We start from the raw sequence: 13,278 nt of genomic DNA, 5'->3' as shown, positions 1-13,278 counted from the left end.
CCAGCCTACTCATGAGAAACTCTCCAGACACAAAACAGAACGCTTTAAAAGAGACTAACGTCGTCTATGCCTTCAAATGCCCACTTGGGGACTGTAAGCTCCAAAAAACCCAGTATATAGGCAAGACAACAACATCTCTTTCTAGGCGTTTAACGATGCATAAGCAACAGGGCTCCATTAAGGAACATATACTCTCTTCCCACAACCAAACCATCGCCAGAGAAATCCTAGTAAACAACACAGAAATCATCGATAGATACAGCGATAGCAGGCGGCTTGACGTTTGCGAGGCACTACACATCAAGAAGTCAACACCAGCAATCAACAGCCAATTATTGCACAACTATATTCTACCCACCTCAAGACTCCGCTCCAATATAGAAGCATCAAGAAATATGGACCAATAGGCTTTCTACAAACACTTCTATTCAATACCCATTGTTTGTGTTCTGTCTTGTGTTGATACTTTTAATACCCTATTAATATCCCCTCTTGTTCTGTCTTGTGTTAATCCCACATCACCCCTCCCACCTCACTCAAATGTAGATATAAAATCGGAGATACGTAAGTTCTATTCAGTTGTGTATTTGTGAACTAAAGTCTTTGAAAATGTAATAAGTTTTACGAAACGCGCCCATGTCGCGTCAGACTAGAAATAAAAATGAATTGGAGAATTAATTTTTGATTTACCTCCAACAGTGAAGCATAATGTACGAAAGATTGAGAAAATTCGTGTTAGAATTATTAATCTTACTTTTTCGGTCATATTTAATAATATATATATATATATAATGATAAATATATATAAATAACTCTTTAAACTCGTCTTTCATTCCTTCAATATCCTTAATTTCTTACTGTTTTAAATTTTATCAACTTTCAGATAATTTATTTTCTACCTATCTCCTTTTATTAAATTTTTTCCCCCCACATCTATTTATTTTCTTGCTCTGCTTTCTCGCATTCCCAACCATCATATTCTACTCCACTAATTCTTTCATTTGCTTCTCCTCTCCACCTTTCGTATTATCTGCGAGTTGTGTCCTTGCTAAGATATTCTCCGTTCCTCTGGCTCCTCACAGCTTTAGTGACCTGCCTCACACCTCAGCTACTGGCCCACCACCTGCCCCCCTCTCATGCACCACCTGCAGCAGCCCTCACCCCACCTGGCCCACCACCTGCAGCAACCCTCACCACCCTACCTGGCCCACCACCTTCCCCACGGCACCCACCACTAGTTTCCTCACTAAACCCACCTTGCTCATTACGTCTGTATCAACACCTTATGTTAAAAGGGGACAAACACACACCCTACAATTCTAAAATAGTTACTAATACATTCACTTGCATAACACCACCCCCACTACGCCCCACAACACATTACCTTACCCTTCCCTCACTTTCCCCACCGTCCCTCTCTTTACCCATCGGTTCATCCTCTTGGGGGAATGAATGAAGGGTTTAAGTGTCGTTCCATCCCATGCAGAAGAGGACTGGGTCAACGTGGAGATCTTTATATTTACTCGTTCAGTCCTTATTGTGTTCAATAAGGACCTTGTTGCCTTGTGTTCTCTCATTGGTGTCCCAGTAGCAGGGAATGGTGTCTGAGGGGTCAATACACTCCCTGACGGCTCTTCAACATCATCATTACCCTTTCTTGGCTGGTGCTGCCACATCTCTCTCTCTCTACCAGCCTGCTCCTTCCTGCTACCTCACCTCTCCATAACTGTCTCCTACTCTCATGCCTCCTACCTTGTCTTCTACTATTCTACTTTTTCCTTACTCCGTCTCTGCCTCTTCCTAACTCCTACTCTGCCACTACCTGCAAATTTTACTGTACTTGTGCCCTTGCATCCTCCTCCATTGTTCTCTTCGAATTTCTCAGCATTGTCTTGTGTATATATAGTATATATTATATATATATTATATATCACAAACTTGCATAAACTCACAAGCCGAATGTATCAGACTCCTCACCATGAAAAGTTCGAGCCCTAGACTGCCAGGAGCAATGAAACCACTGAGAAGTCAAGTACTCTGACTCAGTATTGAGATGTTTTCTCAACTTCTTAGATTAGTGAATCTTAATAACATCCTCCTATATAATTATCCATTTTCTAACAGCTTACTTGAAGACGAATTTGATCTTGTCGAAATTCACAATAATTAATTATTTATTATAGAGAATATGGCCTTTCCTACCTGTACTGACCTTAGTACAATAACACAGAAATGTATAATTTTGTCGGTTTTCTTCTCTCAACTATATTTAAATCTAGACTTCAGCATAATTGTATAATTGAACAATGGATTAATCTACACCTAGCGTATATTTAGGTGGGTTAGGCTAACCCCACGCGCCCCTTTGTTCCAATTGAGGTCGTGTTTACTCAAAGTTACCGCTGCCTAACGGACGGATTCATTCTTAACCGGCGCCCACATTGGAGCAGTGTTGCAACTCATCCGGATTATCCCCCCACACTTGGCAACCGCACATGAAGGCTTGTTGAACAACATCCCCCAAAAAGCTATGAATGCCTAAATACAGCCAACGATCATATCGCCCAGACGATGGATAATTAATCAAGGAGCAATACCTTCACTTCTCTTTATCTACTCCCCAGGTGTAGACTACAGGAGGCAGCGTTTTATTATCTATCTAATATGGAAAAAGATAGCTGAGCATTATTACTGTATAGAGGTTAGACCACATGTGAATGGTCTCCTTCACTTACACTGTAGTTACCTCAGCATAATTATTTATGTTGATTTTGAATACCGAATGTTGCATAATATAATTTTTTTTACGACAATGTTTGCTTGGCAATTCATCCATTTTTGGTTCAAATATTCCAAGAAAACTTGCCTAACATCATGAAAATAAACGGCTTATACTTCTTTCACAACAATGTTAACAAGTGCTCCAAAACCTTTGATCCAGGATACAGACCGTCTGGGATCCGTATCCATCAAAGTGAATGTACAGGCAAGTGTACCCATATTGCTGACTACGCTGACCAATCACCACACTGGAAAATGGAGGGACGACGATCGGTCCGTCCTGGACCATTCTCAAGTCGATTGTGTGACACAATCGACTTGAGAATGGTCCAGGACGGACCGAAACGTCGTCGTCCCTTCATTTTCTAGTGTGTGGATTGGTCACCATACTTCAGCCACGTTATTGTGACTCATCGTCTGCATATTGCTGACAAGTGCATATACACTCCAAGGTCCAAGGTTGCTCTATTGTGTGTGTATATGCTCCGCAGCTGCTCTAGTGTAAGTGTATTTTTTATTATTATTATTAATATTAATATATATATATATATATATATATATATATATATATATATATATATATATATATATATATGTCGTACCTAGTAGCCAGAACGCACTTCTGAGCCTACTATGCAAGGCCCGATTTGGCTAATAAGCCAAGTTTTCATGAATTAATTGTTTTTCGACTACCTTACCTACCTAACCTAACCTAACTTTTTCGGCTACCTAACCTAACCTAACATATTAAGATAGGTTAGGTAGGGTTGGTTAGGTTTGGTCATATATCTACGTTAATTTTAACTCCAATAAAAAAAATTTGACCTCATACATAATAAAATGGGTAGCTTTATCATTTCATAAGAAAAAAATAGAGAAAATATATTATTTCAGGAAAACTTGGCTTACTAGGCAAATCGGGCCTTGCATAGTAGGCTGAGAAGTGAGTTCTGGCTACTAGGTACGACATATATATATATATATATATATATATATATATATATATATATATATATATATATATATATATATATATACACACACACACACACTCTCCAAGGTTGGAGTATATATATAGCCGCCAAAGAATGTGAAAATATGTACAGGTTCGTTAGTGCTCTCGTAACTGCTTCGTGAATCTGGCCTCTGGACCCGAGGCACTGAATAACTCGTAGTCTATATTTCAATTCCTCTTATAAGTAAATTGAAATAAAACAAAACAAAATAACGTTAAAAATTACTCCATCTCAATGAATGAGCAGAAGCTCATCAGTCACCCTGTGTTTCGAGAAGGTAAAATTCTGAAGGCCTTTTTGGGCTTGGGATATTTAGGTTAGGCAATTCGGTTAGGCTGAATTAGACGGGTGCTAGTGAATGATATCACTAGGTTTTAAAAGGCTTTTTGTTACCTTATGATTCATTTGGTTTTTGAACAAATTATAATTAGATCGAAATTAATTACGAGGTCATTCTTAAATTCGTTTTAGATGGAATTTTGTTAAATTTTGATTGTTTAATTAAATGCGCACTCACGCTAAAAAAAGGACGTAACTGAAGATGGAATCAACTCGCAAAAGTGACGTACTGTTCCGTTTTCTGTTTTAGGTCCTCTGGCTTTAGCTGTTAGGTAAGAAGAGGAAACTTTCAATTAACGGTTTTCATGACTTTTTGAAACCTTAGGAGTAACTTCCTGCCCTCCTAACCTACCACAGGACCCTTAAAAAATCAAAAATTTATTTTCAATTATTTTTCATTTTCAAATTACAACCTTTGTTTGGCCGTAGCACACAAAAATTACGTTGCTTTTCGCTCGTAAGAGGACGTTTTTTTTTCAGCTAACGACAATACAAATTTGTAATACTTTTTCATGAAGGTAGATGCAGAATTGGAAAAAATTACCCACTATTATTTATTCGTTTGCGTTATCGTGGTAAGGTAGAACTGCCATCACTAACGTAGAGATTTAATGAAAATATGGATAATAATTCATGTTGCCGGGATGGAGATAATAATTAGTGTTGCCTGTACCCAGGTTGGTATGGAGGTCCCTCCTAGATCAAACTGCTGACCTTCCTCAGGATGCAACCCACAACAGCTGCCTAGCTCCAAGGTAATTAGAATAGTAATAGGAAAATAAGCGATCACCATCATCATCACTACCACACTACTCGCCATCATCATCACTACCACACTATTCACTATCATCATCACTACCACACTACTCACCATCATCATCACTACCTCACTACTCACCATCATCATCACTACTTCTCTACTCACCACCATCATCATTTCCTCACTACTCACCATCATCATCACTACTTCTCTACTCACCACCATCATCATTTCCTCACTACTCACCATCATCATCATCATCACTTCTCACCATCATCACTACCACACTACTCATAAACATCATCACTACTCACTATCACTACCACACTACTCACCGAGTAGTGTGGTAGTGATGATGGTGAGTAGTGATGATGATGGTGAGTAGAAAGGTAGTGATGATGATGGTGAGATAGTGATTATGATGGTGAGTAGAAAGGTAGTGATGATGATGGTGAGGTAGTGATGATGATGGTGAGTAGTGAGGTAATGATGATGATGGTGAGTAGAAAGGTAGTGATGATGATGGTGAGGTGGTGATGATGATGGTGAGTAGGGAGGTAGTGATGACGTTAGTGAGTAGTGTGGTAGTGATGATGTTAGTGAGTAGTGAAGTATATATATATGTAAGGTTAGATTAGGTTAGGTTAGGTTTAATTAGGTTAGATTAGTTTAGGCTAAGAAATAGGCTATTTTTGTTGAAATAGAAATAGGGCAGTAATTGTTGGTAGCGTGTCTTCTCTGTTCACGTAGCAGTAAATAGGTATCCAGGAGTTAGTTAGGTTAGGTTAGGTTAGGTTAGTTTAGGCTAGGAAATAGGCTAGGTTTGTAGAAATAGAAATAGAAGAAGGGCTGTAATTGTAGGTAGCTTTTCCTATCACCGAATACATCTATTCACCTAACAGTAAATAGGTATCCAGGAGTTAGTTACGTTAGGTTAGGTTAGGTTAGATTAGGTTATGTTTGTTTTGACTAGGAAATAGGCTAGGTTTGCAGGTTTAGTTAGGTTAGTTTAGGCTAGGTTTGTAGAAATAGAAATAGAAAAAGGGCTGTAATTGTTGGTAGCCTATCTAACCTAACCAAGGAACCTAACCAACCAACCTAACCAACCAACCTAACCAAGGAACCTAATCAACCAACCTAACCAAGCAACCTAACCAACCAACCTAACCTAACCAACCAACCCAACCAACCTAACCTAACCTAACCAACTAACCAACCAACCAACAAACGTAACCAACCATCCTAACTAACGTAAGCAACCAACCTAAACAACGTAATAACGTAACCAAGTTAACCTAACCAACCAACCTAACCAACCTAACCTAACCAACCAACCTAACCAACCAACCAACCAACCTAACTAACCAACCAACCTAATCAACCAACCTAAGCTATCTAACCAACCAACCTAACTAACCAACCAACCTAACCAACGTAAACAACCATCCTAACCAACGTAACCAACCAACCTAACCAACGTAATAACGTAGCCAAGTTAACCTAACCAACCAACCTAACCAACCTAACCTAACCAACCAACCTAACCAACCAACCAACCAACCTAACTAACCAACCAACCTAATCAACCAACCTAAGCTATCTAACCAACCAACCTATCTAACCAACCAACCTAACCTAACCAACCAACCTAACTAACCTAACCAACCAACCTAAGCTATCTAACCTAACCAAGCAACCTAACCAACCAACCTAACCAACCATCCTAACCAAGGAACCTAACCAACCAACCAACCTAACCAACCTAAGCTATCTAACTAACCAACCTAACTAACCAACCTAACTAACCAACCAACCTAACCAACCAACCTAACTAACCTAACCAACCAACCTAACCAACCTAACCAACCAACCTAAGCAACCAACCTAAGCAACCTAACCTAACCAACCTAACCTAACCAACCAACCAAACCAACGTAACCAACCAACCTAAGCAACCAACCTAACCAACCAACGTAACCAACCTAACCAACCTAACCAACCAACCTAAGCAACCTAACCAACCTAACCTAACCAACCTAACCTAACCAACCTAACCTAACAAACCAACCAACCTAACATACCAACCTAACTAACCAACCAACCTAACCAACCAACCTAACCAACCAATTTATCCAACCAACCTTAGTTATCTAACCTAAGCTATCTAACCTAACCAACCAACCTAAGCTATCTAACCTAACCAACCAACCTAAGCTATCTAACCTAACCAACCAACCTAAGATATCTAACCTAACCAAGCAACCTAACCAACCAACAAAACCTAGCAACCTAACCAACCAACCTAACCAAAGAACCTAATCAACCAACCTAACCAAGCAACCTAACCAACCAACCTAACCAACCAACCTAACCTAACCAAAGAACCTAATCAACCAACCTAACCTAACCCAACCAACCTAACCAATCAACCTAATCAACCAACCTAAGCTAGCCAACCAACCAACCTAACTAACCAACCTAACTAACCAACCAACCTAACCAACCTAAGCTATCTAACCTAACCAACCAACCTAAGCAACCAACCTAAGCAACCTAAGCAACCAACCTAAGCAACCTAACCTAACCAACCTAACCTAACCAACCAACCTAACCAACCAACCAACCTAACCAACCTAACAAACCAACCTAACTAACCAACCAACCTAACCAACCAACCGAAGCTATCTAACCTAACCAACCAACCTATCCAACCAACCTTAGCTATCTAACCTAACCAACCAACCTAAGCTATCTAACCTAACCAACCAACCTAAGCTATCTAACCTAACCAACCAACCTAAGCTATCTAACCTAACCAAGCAACCTTACCAACCAACCTAACCAAGCAACCTAACCAACCAACCTAACCAAGCAACCTAACCAACCAACCTAACCAAAGAACCTAATCAAGCAACCTAACCAAGCAACCTAACCAACCAACCTAACCTAACCTAACCAACCAACCCAACCTAACCTAACCAACGTAACCAACCATCCTAACCAACGTAACCAACCAATGTAACCAACCTAACCTAACCAACCAACTAACCTAATCAACCAACCTAACCTAACCAAACCAAGCAACCAACCAACCTAACCAACGTGACCAACCAACCTAACCAATGTAACCAACCAACCTAACCAACGTAACCAACCTAACCAACCAACCTAACCAACGTAACCAACCTAAGCACCCAACCTAAGCAACCTAACCTAACCAACCTAACCTAAGCAACCAACCTAAGCAACTTAACCTAACCAACCTAACCTAACCAACCAACCTAACTAACCAACCAACCTAACTAACCAACCTAAGCTATCTAACCTAACCAACCAACCTATCCAACCAACCTATCCAACCAACCTTAGCTATCTAACCTAACCAACCAACCAACCTAAGCTATCTAACCTAACCAACCAACCTAAGCTATCTAACCTAACCAACCAACCTAAACTATCTAACCTAACCAAGCAACCTAACCAAACAACCTAACCAAGGAACCTAACCAACCAACCTAACCAAAGAACCTAATCAACCTACCTAACCAAGCAACCTAACCAACCAACCTAACCTAACCTAACCTAACCTAACCAACCAACCAACCAACCCAACCAACCAAACCTAACCTAACCAACCAACCAACCTAACCAACATAACCAACCCTCCTAACCAACGTAACCAACCAACCTAACCAACGTAATAACGTAACCAACTTAACCTAACCAACCAACCTAACCAACCAACCTAACCAACCTAACCAACCTAACCAACCAACCAACCTAAGCTATCTAACAAACCAACCTAACTAACCAACCTAACTAACCAACCAACCTAACCAACGTAAGCTATCTAACCTAACCAACCAATCTAAGCTATCTAACCTAACCAACCAACCAAAGCTATCTAACCTAACCAACCAACCTAAGCTATCTAACCTAACCAAACAACCTAAGCTATCTAACCTAACCAACCAACCTAAGCTATCTAACCTAACCAACCAACCTTACCAACCAACCTAACCAAGCAACCTAATCAACCAACCTAACCAAGCAACCTAACCAACCAACCTAACCGAAGAACCTAATCAAGCAACCTAACCAACCAACCTAACCTAACCTAACCAACCAACCCAACCTAACCTAACCAACGTAACCAACCATCCTAATCAACGTAACCAACCAACGTAACCAACCTAACCTAACCAACCAACTAACCTAACCAACCAACCTAACCTAACCTAACCAACCAACCAACCTAACCAACGTAACCAACCAACCTAACCAACCAACCTAACCAACCTAACCAACCAACCTAACCAACGTAACCAACCTAAGCAACCTAACCTAACCAACCAACCTAACCAACGTAACCAACCTAAGCAACCAACCTAAGCAACCTAACCAACCTAACCTAAGCAACCAACCTAAGCAACCTAACCTAACCAACCTAACCTAACCAACCAACCTAACCAACCAACCAACCTAAGCAACCTAACAAACCAACCTAACTAACCAACCAACCTAACCAACCAACCTAAGCTATCTAACCTAACCAACCAACCTAACTAACCAACCAACCTAACCAACCAACCTAAGCTATCTAACCTAACCAACCAACCTATCCAACCAACCATAGCTATCTAACCTAACCAACCAACCTAAGCTATCTAACCTAACCAACCAACCTAAGCTATCTAACCTAACCAACCAACCTAAGCTATTTAACTTAACCAAGCAACCTAACCAAGGAACCTAACCAACCAACCTAACCAAAGAACCTAATCAACCAACCTAACCAAAGAACCTAATCAACCAACCTAACCAAGCAACCTAACCAACCAACCTAACCTAACCTAACCAACCAACCCAACCAACCTAACCTAACCTAACCAACCAAGCAACCTAACCAACGTAACCAACCCTCCTAACCAACGTAACCAACCAACCTAACCAACGTAATAACGTAACCAACTTAACCTAACCAACCAACCTAACTAACCAACCAACCTAATCAACCAACCTAAGCTATCTAACCAACCAACCTAACTAACCAACCTAACAACCAACCAACCTAACCAACGTAAACTATCTAACCTAACCAACCAACCTAACTAACCTAACCAACCAACCTAAGCTATCTAACCTAACCAAGCAACCTAACCAACCAACCTAGCCAAGCAATCTAACCAACCAACCTAACCAAGGAACCTAACCAACCAACCTAACCAAGGAACCTAACCAACCAACCAACCTAACCAACCTAAGCTATCTAACCAACCAACCTAACTAACCAACCTTAACTAACCAACCAACCTAACCAACGTAAGCTATCTAACCTAACCAACCAACCTAACCAACCTAACTAACCTAACCAACCAACCTAACCAACGTTACCAACCTAACCAACCAACCTAAGCAACCTAAGCAACCAACCTAAGCAACCTAACCTAACCAACCTAACCTAACCAACCTAACCAACCAACCTATCTAACCAACAATAGCTATGTAACCTAAGCTTTCTAACCTAACCAACCAACCTAAGCTATCTAACCTAACCAACCAACCTAAGCTATCTAACCTAACCAACCAACCTAAGCTATCTAACCTAACCAACCAACCTAACTAACCAACAAAACCAAGCAACCTAACCAACCAACCAACCTAAGCTATCTAACCTAACCAACCAACCTAAGCTATCTAACCTAACCAACCAACCTAAGCTATCTAACCTTACCAAGCAACCTAACCAACCAACAAAACCAAGCAACCTAACCAACCAACCTAACCAAAGAACCTAATCAACCAACCTAACCAAGCAACCTAACCAACCAACCTAACCTAACTAAAGAACCTAATCAACCAACCTAACCAACCAACCTAACCTAACCCAACCAACCTAACCAACCAAGCTAACCAACCAACCAACCTAACCAACCAACCTAAGCTATCCAACCAACCAACCTAACTAACCAACCTAACTAACCAACCAACCTAACCAATCTAAGCTATCTAACCTAACCAACCAACCTAACTAACCAAACCAACCAACTTAAGCTATCTAAACTAACCAACCAACCAACCTAACCTAACCTAACAAACCAACCAACCTAACCAACGTAACCAACCATCCTAACCAACCTAACCAATGTAACCAACCAACCTAACCAACCAACCTAACTAATGTAACCAACCAACCTAACCAACCTAACCAATGTAACCAACCAACCTAACCAACGTAACCAACCTAACCAACCAACCTAACCAACGTAACCAACCTAAGCAACCAACCTAAGCAACCTAACCAACCAACCTAACCAACCAACCAACCTAACCAACCTAACAAACCAACCTAACTAACCAACCAACCTAACCAACCAACCTAAGCTATCTAACGTAACCAACCAACCTATCCAACCAACCTTAGCTATCTAACCTAACCAACCAACCTAAGCTATCTAACCTAACCAACCAACCTAAGCTATCTAACCTTACCAACCAACCTAAGCTATCTAACGTAACCAAGCAACCTAACCAAACAACCTAACCAAGGAACCTAACCAACCAACCTAACCAAAGAACCTAATCAACCAACCTAACCAAAGAACCTAATCAACCAACCTAACCAAGCAACCTAACCAAGCAACCTAACCAACCAACCTAACCTAACCTAACCAACCAACCCAACCAACCTAACCTAACCTAACCAACCAAGCAACCTAACCAACGTAACCAACCCTCCTAATTAACGTAACCAACCAACCTAACCAACGTAATAACGTAACCAACTTAACCTAACCAACCAACCTAACCAACCTAACCAACCTAACCAACCAACCAACCTAACTAACCAACCAACCTAATCAACCAACCTAAGCTATCTAACCAACCAACCTAACTAACCAACCTAACTAACCAACCAACCTAACCAACATAAACTATCTAACCTAACCAACCAACCTAACTAACCTAACCAACCAACCTAAGCTATCTAACCTAACCAAGCAACCTAACCAACCAACCTAACCAAGCAACCTAACCAACCAACCTAACCAAGCAACCTAACCAAGCAACCTAACCAAGGAACCTAACTAACCAACCAACATAACCAACCTAAGCTATCTAACCAACCAACCTAACTAACCAACCTTAACTAACCAACCAACCTAACCAACGTAAGCTATCTAACCTAACCAACCAACCTAACCAACCAACCTAACCAACCAACCTAACTAACCTAACCAACCAACCTAACCAACCTAACCAACCAACCTAAGCAACCTAAGCAACCTAACCTAACCAACCTAACCTAACCAACCAACCTAACCAACCTATCTAACCAACCTTAGCTATCTAACCTAAGCTATCTAACCTAACCAACCAACCTAAGCTATCTAACCTAACCAACCAACCTAAGCTATCTAACCTAACCAACCAACCTAAGCTATCTAATCTAACCAAGCAACCTAACCAACCAACCTAACCTAAGCTATCTAACCTAACCAACCAACCTAAGCTATCTAATCTAACCAACCAACCTAAGCTATCTAACCTAACCAACCAACCTAACCAACCAACAAAACCAAGCAAACTAACCAACCAACCTAAGCTATCTAACCTAACCAACCAACCTAAGCTATCTAACCTAACCAACCAACCTAAGCTATCTAATCTAACCAACCAACCTAAGCTATCTAACCTTACCAAGCAACCTAACCAACCAACAAAACCAAGCAAACTAACCAACCAACCTAACCAAAGAACCTAATCAACCAACCTAACCAAGCAACCTAACCAACCAACCTAACCTAACCAAAGAACCTAATCAACCAACCTAACCAACCAACCTAACCTAACCCAACCAACCTAACCAACCAACCAACCTAACCAACCAACCTAAGCTATCCAACCAACCAACCTAACTAACCAACCTAACTAACCAACCAACCTAACCAACCTAAGCTATCTAACCTAACCAACCAACCTAACCAACCAACCTAACTAACCTAACCAACCAACCTAAGCTATCTAAACTAACCAACCAACCTAACCAACCAACCTAACCAAGCAACCTAACCAACGTAAGCTATCTAACCTAACCAACCAACCTAAGCAAGCAACCTAACCAACCAACCTAACCAAGGAACCTAACCAACCAACCTAACCAACGTAAGCTATCTAACCTAACCAACCAACCAATCCAATGTAACCAACCTAACCAACCAACCTAAGCAACCTAACCTAACCAACCTAACCTAACCAACCTAACCTAACCAACCTAACCTAACCAACCAACCAACCTAAGTAACCTAACCTAACCAACCAACCTAAGCAACCTAACCTAACCAACCAACCTAAGCTATCTAACCTAACCAACCAACCTAA

The sequence above is a fragment of the Procambarus clarkii genome, unplaced genomic scaffold (genome assembly GCF_040958095.1).
Source record: "Procambarus clarkii isolate CNS0578487 unplaced genomic scaffold, FALCON_Pclarkii_2.0 HiC_scaffold_129, whole genome shotgun sequence".
Lineage (NCBI taxonomy): Eukaryota > Metazoa > Arthropoda > Malacostraca > Decapoda > Cambaridae > Procambarus > Procambarus clarkii.
Note: the sequence above shows the minus strand (reverse complement) of the source record.